Source organism: Triticum dicoccoides, chromosome 5B (assembly GCF_002162155.2).
Source record: "Triticum dicoccoides isolate Atlit2015 ecotype Zavitan chromosome 5B, WEW_v2.0, whole genome shotgun sequence".
Classification (NCBI taxonomy): domain Eukaryota; kingdom Viridiplantae; phylum Streptophyta; class Magnoliopsida; order Poales; family Poaceae; genus Triticum; species Triticum dicoccoides.
In genome coordinates this window covers 24,261,526-24,272,536 of record NC_041389.1, presented here as the reverse complement: position 1 = coordinate 24,272,536, position 11,011 = coordinate 24,261,526, and positions in this window count along the sequence as shown.

Here is an 11,011-nt window from a genome sequence, read left to right as displayed (position 1 = left end):
CGCGGGGTGCGTTTACGTGTCAGTCTTCAACACTCGCAGTTTTGCCCGATTCTGGCCTGTTTCATGGACTATTACTCACTGTTTTGGGGTCCGAGAGTGATTTCCATGATTAACAAACCCCGGGGTGCGTTTACATGTTGGTCATCAACACTCGCAGCTTCGGCCGATTCTGGCCCGTTTCGTGGACTATTACTGACTATTTTGGGGTCCCGGGGTGATTTCCACGATTAACGAACCCCGGGTGCGTTTACGTGTAGGTCATCAACACTCACGGTTTTTGTCGATGCCGACCCGTTTCGTGGACTATTACTCAACCTTTTGGGGCCCTAGAGTGATTTCCATGGTTGTTGAACCCCAAGGTGCGCTTACGTGTCGGTCATCAACAATCGCAGTTTGGGCCGATTTTGGCCCGTTTCTTGCACTATTACTTAGTTTTGGGGGTCCCGGAGTGATTTCCACGATTGATGAACTCCGGTGTGCGTTTACGTGTCGGTTATCAAGACTCACAAGTTTGGCTGATTCTGGTCCATTTCATGCACTTTTACTCACAGTTTTGGCGTCCCAGAGCAATTTCCAGGATTGCAAATCCCCGGGGTGCGTTTACGTGTCCGTCGTCAACACTCATAGTTCTGGCCAATTCTGACGCGTTTCGTGGACTATTGCTCACCATTCATGGGTCCCGAAGCGATTTCCATAGTTTTTGAACCCCAAGGTGCTTTTACGTGTCGGTCATGAACACTCACAGTTTTGGCCGATTCTAGCCCGTTTCGTGGACTATTACTCACAGTTTTGGGGTCCCGGTGTGATTTCCAGGATTAACGAACCCCAGGGTGCATTTACGTGTCGGTCATCAACACTCGCGGTTTTTGTCGATTCTGACCCGTTTCATGGAATATTACTCACCGTTTTGGGGTCCCAAAGTGATTTCCATGGTTGTTGAACCCCAAGGTGCGCTTAAGTTTAGGTCATCAACAATCACAGTTTGGGCTGATTCTCGCCCGTTTCTTGGACTATTACTTAGTTTTGGGGGTCCCGGAGTGATTTCCACGATTTACGAACCCTGGGGTGCGTTTACGTGTCGGTTATCAACACTCACAGTTTTGGCCAATTCTGACACATTTTGTGGACTTTTACTCACTGTTTTGGGGTCCCGAAGTGATTTCCATAGTTGTTGAACCCCAAGGTGCGTTTACGTGTCGGTCATCAACACTCATAGTTTTGGCCGATTCTGGCCAATTTCGTGGACTATTACCCACTGTTTTGGGATCCCTAAGTGGTTTCCACGGTTAACGAACCGCGAGGTGCGTTTACATGTCAGTCATCAATACTCACAGTTTTGCCCTATTCTGGCCCGTTTCGTGGACCCCGGGGTGCGTTTACATGTCGGTCATCAACACTCGCAGCTTCGGCCGATTCTGGCCCGTTTCGTGGACTATTACTCACTATTTTCGGGTGCCGGGGTGATTTCCATGATTAACGAACCCCGGGTGCGTTTACGTGTAGGTCATCAACACTCACGGATTTTGTCGGTGCTGAACCATTTCGTGGACTATTACTCAACCTTTTGGGGCCCCAGAGCGATTTCCATGGTTATTGAACCCCAAGGTGCACTTACGTGTCGATCATCAACAATCGCAGTTTGGGCCGATTTTGGCCCGTTTCTTGCACTGTTACTTAGTTTTGGGGGTCCCGGAGTGATTTCCACGATTGACGAACTCCGGGGTGCGTTTACGTGTCGGTTATCAAGACTCACAAGTTTGGCTGATTCTGGTCCATTTCATGCACTTTTACTCACAGTTTTGGCGTCCCAGAGCAATTTCCAGGATTGCAAATCCCCGGGGTGCGTTTACGTGTTCGTCGTCAACACTCATAGTTCTGGCCAATTCTGACGCGTTTCGTGGACTATTGCTCACCATTCATGGGTCCCGAAGCGATTTCCATAGTTTTTGAACCCCAAGGTGCTTTTACGTGTCGGTCATGAACACTCACAATTTTGGCCAATTCTAGCCCGTTTCGTGGACTATTACTCACAGTTTTGGGGTCCCGGTGTGATTTCCAGGATTAACGAACCCCAGGGTGCATTTACGTGTCGATCATCAACACTCGCGGTTTTTGTCGATTCTGACCCGTTTCATGGAATATTACTCACCGTTTTGGGGTCCCAAAGTGATTTCCATGGTTGTTGAACCCCAAGGTGCGCTTAAGTTTAGGTCATCAACAATCACAGTTTGGGCAGATTCTCGCCCGTTTCTTGGACTATTACTTAGTTTTGGGGGTCCCGGAGTGATTTCCACGATTTACGAACCCTGGGGTGCGTTTACGTGTCGGTTATCAACACTCACAGTTTTGGCCAATTCTGACACATTTTGTGGACTTTTACTCACTGTTTTGGAGTCCCGAAGTGATTTCCATAGTTGTTGAACCCCAAGGTGCGTTTACGTGTCGGTCATCAACACTCATAGTTTTGGCCGATTCTGGCCAATTTCGAGAACTATTACCCACTGTTTTGGGATCCCTAAGTGGTTTCCACGGTTAACGAACCGCGAGGTGCGTTTACATGTCAGTCATCAATACTCACAGTTTTGCCCTATTCTGGCCCGTTTCGTGGACCCCGGGGTGCGTTTACATGTCGGTCATCAACACTCGCAGCTTCGGCCGATTCTGGCCCGTTTCATGGACTATTACTCACTATTTTCGGGTGCCGGGGTGATTTCCACGATTAATGAACCCCGGTGCATTTACGTGTAGGTCATCAACACTCACGGATTTTGTCGATGCTGAACCATTTCGTGGACTATTACTCAACCTTTTGGGGCCCCAGAGCGATTTCCATGGTTATTGAACCCCAAGGTGCACTTACGTGTCGATCATCAACAATCGCAGTTTGGGCCGATTTTGGCCCGTTTCTTGCACTATTACTTAGTTTTGGGGGTCCCGGAGTGATTTCCACAATTGACGAACTCCGGGGTGCGTTTACGTGTCGGTCATGAACACTCACAATTTTGGTCGACTATGGTCCGTTTCGGTTACTTTTAGTCACAGTTTTGGCGTCCCAGAGCAATTTCCAGGATTGCAAATCCCCGGGGTGCGTTTATGTGTCCGTCATCAACACTCACAATTTTGGCCAACTCTGACGCGTTTCGTGGACTATTACTCACCATTCATGGGTCCCGAAGCGATTTCCATAGTTATTGAACCCCAAGGTGCATTTACGTGTCGGTCATGAACACTCACAGTTATAGCCGATTCTAGCCCATTTCGTGGACTATTACTCACTGTTTTGGAGTCCCGGTGTGATTTCCAGGATTAACGAACCCTGGGGTGCATTTACATGTCGGTCATCAACACTCGCTGTTTTTGTCGATTCTGACCCGTTTCGTGCACTATTACTCACCGTTTTGGGGTCCCAGAGCGATTTCCATGGTTGTTGAACCCCAGGGTGCACATACGTGTCGGTCATCAACAATCACAGTTTTGGCCGATTCTGGCCCGTTTCGTGGACTATTACTCACTGTTTTGGGGCCCCGGAGTGATTTCCACGAATAACGAACCCCGGAGTGCGCTTACCTGTTGGTTATCAACACTCGCGGTTTTTGTCGATTCTGACCCGTTTCGTGGAATACTACTCACCGTTTTGGGGTCCCAAAGCGATTTTCATGGTTGTTGAACCCCAAGGTGCGCTGAAGTGTAGGTCATCAACAATCACAGTTTGGGCTGATTCTGGCCCGTTTCTTGGACTATTACTTAGTTTTGGGGGTCCCGGAGTGATTTCCACGATTTACGAACCCCGGGGTGCGTTCACGTGTCAATCATCAACACTCACAATTTTGGCCAATTCTGACGCGTTTGGTGGACTTTTACTCACCGTTTTGGCGTCCCGAAGTGATTTCCATAGTTGTTGAACCCCAAGGTGCGCTTACGTGTTGGTCATCAACACTCACAGTTTTGGCCGATTCTGGCCCGTTTCGTGGACTATTACTCACTGTTTTGGGGTCCCGGAGTGGTTTCCACGGTTAACGGGCCGCGGGGTGCGTTTACGTGTCAGTCATCAACACTCGCAGTTTTGCCCGATTCTGGCCTGTTTCGTGGACTATTACTCACTGTTTTGGGGTCCGAGAGTGCTTTCCATGATTAACAAACCCCGGGGTGCGTTTACATGTTGGTCACTCGCAGCTTCGGCCGATTCTGGCCCGTTTCGTGGACTATTACTGACTATTTTGGGGTCCCGGGGTGATTTCCACGATTAACGAACCCCGGGTGCATTTACGTGTAGGTCATCAACACTCACGGTTTTTGTCGATGCCGACCCGTTTCGTGGACTATTACTCAACCTTTTGGGGCCCCAGAGTGATTTCCATGGTTGTTGAACCCCAAGGTGCGCTTACGTGTCGATCATCAACAATCGCAGTTTGGGCCGATTTTGGCCCGTTTCTTGCACTATTACTTAGTTTTGGGGGTCCCGGAGTGATTTCCACGATTGACGAACTCCGGTGTGCGTTTACGTGTCGGTTATCAAGACTCACAAGTTTGGCTGATTCTGGTCCATTTCATGCACTTTTACTCACAGTTTTGGCGTCCCAGAGCAATTTCCAGGATTGCAAATCCCCGGGGTGCGTTTACGTGTCCGTCGTCAACACTCATAGTTCTGGCCAATTCTGACGCGTTTCGTGGACTATTGCTCATCATTCATGGGTCCCGAAGCGATTTCCATAGTTTTTGAACCCCAAGGTGCTTTTACGTGTCGGTCATGAACACTCACAGTTTTGGCCGATTCTAGCCCGTTTCGTGGACTATTACTCACAGTTTTGGGGTCCGGGTGTGATTTCCAGGATTAACGAACCCCGGGTTGCATTTACGTGTCGGTCATCAACACTCGCGGTTTTTGTCGATTCTGACCCGTTTCATGGAATATTACTCACCGTTTTGGGGTCCCAAAGTGATTTCCATGGTTGTTGAACCCCAAGGTGCGCTTAAGTTTAGGTCATCAACAATCACAGTTTGGGCTGATTCTCGCCCGTTTCTTGGACTATTACTTAGTTTTGGGGGTCCCGGAGTGATTTCCACGATTTACGAACCCTAGGGTGCGTTTACGTGTCGGTTATCAACACTCACAGTTTTGGCCAATTCTGACACATTTTGTGGACTTTTACTCACTGTTTTGGGGTCCCGAAGTGATTTCCATAGTTGTTGAACCCCAAGGTGCGTTTACGTGTCGGTCATCAACACTCATAGTTTTGGCCGATTCTGGCCAATTTCGTGGACTATTACCCACTGTTTTGGGATCCCTAAGTGGTTTCCACGGTTAACGAACCGTGAGGTGCGTTTACATGTCAGTCATCAATACTCACAATTTTGCCCTATTCTGGCCCGTTTCGTGGACCCCGGGGTGCGATTACATGTCGGTCATCAACACTCGCAGCTTCGGCCGATTCTGGCCCGTTTCGTGGACTATTACTCAATATTTTCGGGTCCCGGGGTGATTTCCACGATTAACGAACCCCGGGTGCGTTTACGTGTAGGTCATCAACACTCACGGTTTTTGTCGATGCCGACCCGTTTCGTGGACTATTACTCAACCTTTTGGGGCCCCAGAGTGATTTCCATGGTTGTTGAACCCCAAGGTGAGCTTACGTGTCGATCATCAACAATCGCAGTTTGGGCCGATTTTGGCCCGTTTCTTGCACTATTACTTAGTTTTGGGGGTCTCGGAGTGATTTCCACGATTGACGAACTCCGGTGTGCGTTTACGTGTCGGTTATCAAGACTCACAAGTTTGGCTGATTCTGGTCCATTTCATGCACTTTTACTCACAGTTTTGGCGTCCCAGAGCAATTTCCAGGATTGCAAATCCCCGGGGTGCGTTTACGTGTTCGTCGTCAACACTCATAGTTCTGGCCAATTCTGACGCGTTTCGTGGACTATTGCTCACCATTCATGGGTCCCGAAGCGATTTCCATAGTTTTTGAACCCCAAGGTGCTTTTACGTGTCGGTCATGAACAATCACAATTTTGGCCAATTCTAGCCCGTTTCGTGGACTATTACTCACAGTTTTGGGGTCCCGGTGTGATTTCCAGGATTAACGAACCCCAGGGTGCATTTACGTGTCGATCATCAACACTCGCGGTTTTTGTCGATTCTGACCCGTTTCATGGAATATTACTCACCGTTTTGGGGTCCCAAAGTGATTTCCATGGTTGTTGAACCCCAAGGTGCGCTTAAGTTTAGGTCATCAACAATCACAGTTTGGGCAGATTCTCGCCCGTTTCTTGGACTATTACTTAGTTTTGGGGGTCCCGGAGTGATTTCCACGATTTACGAACCCTGGGGTGCGTTTACGTGTCGGTTATCAACACTCACAGTTTTGGCCAATTCTGACACATTTTGTGGACTTTTACTCACTGTTTTGGAGTCCCGAAGTGATTTCCATAGTTGTTGAACCCCAAGGTGCGTTTACGTGTCGGTCATCAACACTCATAGTTTTGGCCGATTCTGGCCAATTTCGAGAACTATTACCCACTGTTTTGGGATCCCTAAGTGGTTTCCACGGTTAACGAACCGCGAGGTGCGTTTACATGTCAGTCATCAATACTCACAGTTTTGCCCTATTCTGGCCCGTTTCGTGGACCCCAGGGTGCGTTTACATGTCGGTCATCAACACTCGCAGCTTCGGCCGATTCTGGCCCGTTTCATGGACTATTACTCACTATTTTCGGGTGCCGGGGTGATTTCCACGATTAATGAACCCCGGTGCATTTACGTGTAGGTCATCAACACTCACGGATTTTGTCGATGCTGAACCATTTCGTGGACTATTACTCAACCTTTTGGGGCCCCAGAGCGATTTCCATGGTTATTGAACCCCAAGGTGCACTTACGTGTCGATCATCAACAATCGCAGTTTGGGCCGATTTTGGCCCGTTTCTTGCACTGTTACTTAGTTTTGGGGGTCCCGGAGTGATTTCCACAATTGACGAACTCCGGGGTGGGTTTACGTGTCAGTCATGAACACTCACAATTTTGGTCGATTATGGTCCGTTTCGGTTACTTTTAGTCACAGTTTTGGCGTCCCAGAGCAATTTCCAGGATTGCAAATCCCCGGGGTGCGTTTACGTGTCCGTCATCAACACTCACAATTTTGGCCAACTCTGACGCGTTTCGTGGACTATTACTCATCGTTCATGGGTCCCGAAGCGATTTCCATAGTTATTGAACCCCAAGGTGCATTTACGTGTCGGTCATGAACACTCACAGTTATAGCCGATTCTGGCCAATTTCGTGGACTATTACTCACTGCTTTGGAGTCCCGGTGTGATTTCCAGGATTAACGAACCCTGGGGTGCATTTACATGTCGGTCATCAACACTCGCTGTTTTTGTCGATTCTGACCCGTTTCGTGCACTATTACTCACCGTTTTGGGGTCCCAGAGCGATTTCCATGGTTGTTGAACCCCAGGGTGCACATACGTGTCGGTCATCAACAATCACAGTTTTGGCCGATTCTGGCCCGTTTCGTGGACTATTACTCACTGCTTTGGGGACCCGGAGTGATTTCCACGAATAACGAACCCCGGAGTGCGCTTACCTGTCGGTTATCAACACTCGCAGTTTTTGTCGATTCTGACCCGTTTCGTGGAATACTACTCACCGTTTTGGGGTCCCAAAGCGATTTTCATGGTTGTTGAACCCCAAGGTGCGCTGAAGTGTAGGTCATCAACAATCACAGTTTGGGCTGATTCTGGCCCGTTTCTTGGACTATTACTTAGTTTTGGGGGTCCCCGAGTGATTTCCACGATTTAGGAACCCCGGGGTGCGTTCACGTGTCAATCATCAACACTCACAATTTTGGCCAATTCTGACGCGTTTGGTGGACTTTTACTCACCGTTTTGGCGTCCCGAAGTGATTTCCATAGTTGTTGAACCCCAAGGTGCGCTTACGTGTCGGTCATCAACACTCACAGTTTTGGCCGATTCTGGCCCGTTTCGTGGACTATTACTCACTGTTTTGGGGTCCCGGAGTGGTTTCCACGGTTAACGAGCCGCGGGGTGCGTTTACGTGTCAGTCATCAACACTCGCAGTTTTGCCCGATTCTGGCCTGTTTCGTGAACTATTACTCACTGTTTTGGGGTCCGAGAGTGATTTCCATGATTAACAAACCCCGGGGTGCGTTTACATGTTGGTCACTCGCAGCTTCGGCCGATTCCGGCCCGTTTCGTGGACTATTACTGACTATTTTGGGGTCCCGGGGTGATTTCCACGATTAACGAACCCCGGGTGCGTTTACGTGTAGGTCATGAACACTCACGGTTTTTGTCGATGCCGACCCGTTTCGTGGACTATTACTCAACCTTTTGGGGCCCCAGAGTGATTTCCATGGTTGTTGAACCCCAAGGTGCGCTTACGTGTCGATCATCAACAATCGCAGTTTGGGCCGATTTTGGCCCGTTTCTTGCACTATTACTTAGTTTTGGGGGTCCCGGAGTGATTTCCACGATTGACGAACTCCGGTGTGCGTTTACGTGTCGGTTATCAAGACTCACAAGTTTGGCTGATTCTGGTCCATTTCATGCACTTTTACTCACAGTTCTGGCGTCCCAGAGCAATTTCCAGGATTGCAAATCCCCGGGGTGCGTTTACGTGTCCGTCGTCAACACTCATAGTTCTGGCCAATTCTGACGCGTTTCGTGGACTATTGCTCACCATTCATGGGTCCCGAAGCGATTTCCATAGTTTTTGAACCCCAAGGTGCTTTTACGTGTCGGTCATGAACACTCACAGTTTTGGCCGATTCTAGCCCGTTTCGTGGACTATTACTCACAGTTTTGGGGTCCCGGTGTGATTTCCAGGATTAACGAACCCCGGGGTGCATTTACGTGTCGGTCATCAACACTCGCGGTTTTTGTCGATTCTGACCCGTTTCATGGAATATTACTCACCGTTTTGGGGTCCCAAAGTGATTTCCATGGTTGTTGAACCCCAAGGTGCGCTTAAGTTTAGGTCATCAACAATCACAGTTTGGGCTGATTCTCGCCCGTTTCTTGGACTATTACTTAGTTTTGGGGGTCCCGGAGTGATTTCCACGATTTACAAACCCTGGGGTGCGTTTACGTGTCAGTCATCAACACTCGCAGTTTTGCCCGATTCTGGCCTGTTTCGTGGACTATTACTCACTGTTTTGGGGTCCGAGAGTGATTTCCATGATTAACAAACCCCGGGGTGCGTTTACATGTTGGTCACTCGCAGCTTCGGCCGATTCCGGCCCGTTTCGTGGACTATTACTGACTATTTTGGGGTCCCGGGGTGATTTCCACGATTAACGAACCCCGGGTGCGTTTACGTGTAGGTCATGAACACTCACGGTTTTTGTCGATGCCGACCCGTTTCGTGGACTATTACTCAACCTTTTGGGGCCCCAGGGTGATTTCCATGGTTGTTGAACCCCAAGGTGCGCTTACGTGTCGATCATCAACAATCGCAGTTTGGGCCGATTTTGGCCCGTTTCTTGCACTATTACTTAGTTTTGGGGGTCCCGGAGTGATTTCCACGATTGACGAACTCCGGTGTGCGTTTACGTGCCGGTTATCAAGACTCACAAGTTTGGCTGATTCTGGTCCATTTCATGCACTTTTACTCACAGTTCTGGCGTCCCAGAGCAATTTCCAGGATTGCAAATCCCCGGGGTGCGTTTACGTGTCCGTCGTCAACACTCATAGTTCTGGCCAATTCTGACGCGTTTCGTGGACTATTGCTCACCATTCATGGGTCCCGAAGCGATTTCCATAGTTTTTGAACCCCAAGGTGCTTTTACGTGTCGGTCATGAACACTCACAGTTTTGGCCGATTCTAGCCCGTTTCGTGGACTATTACTCACAGTTTTGGGGTCCCGGTGTGATTTCCAGGATTAACGAACCCCGGGGTGCATTTACGTGTCGGTCATCAACACTCGCGGTTTTTGTCGATTCTGACCCGTTTCATGGAATATTACTCACCGTTTTGGGGTCCCAAAGTGATTTCCATGGTTGTTGAACCCCAAGGTGCGCTTAAGTTTAGGTCATCAACAATCACAGTTTGGGCTGATTCTCGCCCGTTTCTTGGACTATTACTTAGTTTTGGGGGTCCCGGAGTGATTTCCACGATTTACGAACCCTAGGGTGCGTTTACGTGTCGGTTATCAACACTCACAGTTTTGGCCAATTCTGACACATTTTGTGGACTTTTACTCACTGTTTTGGAGTCCCGAAGTGATTTCCATAGTTGTTGAACCCCAAGGTGCGTTTACGTGTCGGTCATCAACACTCATAGTTTTGGCCGATTCTGGCCAATTTCGAGAACTATTACCCACTATTTTGGGATCCCTAAGTGGTTTCCACGGTTAACGAACCGCGAGGTGCGTTTACATGTCAGTCATCAATACTCACAGTTTTGCCCTATTCTGGCCCGTTTCGTGGACCCCGGGGTGCGTTTACATGTCGGTCATCAACACTCGCAGCTTCGGCCGATTCTGGCCCGTTTCATGGACTATTACTCACTATTTTCGGGTGCCGGGGTGATTTCCACGATTAATGAACCCCGGTGCATTTACGTGTAGGTCATCAACACTCACGGATTTTGTCGATGCTGAACCATTTCGTGGACTATTACTCAACCTTTTGGGGCCCCAGAGCGATTTCCATGGTTATTGAACCCCAAGGTGCACTTACGTGTCGATCATCAACAATCGCAGTTTGGGCCGATTTTGGCCCGTTTCTTGCACTGTTACTTAGTTTTGGGGGTCCCGGAGTGATTTCCACAATTGACGAACTCCGGGGTGGGTTTACGTGTCAGTCATGAACACTCACAATTTTGGTCGATTATGGTCCGTTTCGGTTACTTTTAGTCACAGTTTTGGCGTCCCAGAGCAATTTCCAGGATTGCAAATCCCCGGGGTGCGTTTACGTGTCCGTCATCAACACTCACAATTTTGGCCAACTCTGACGCGTTTCGTGGACTATTACTCATCGTTCATGGGTCCC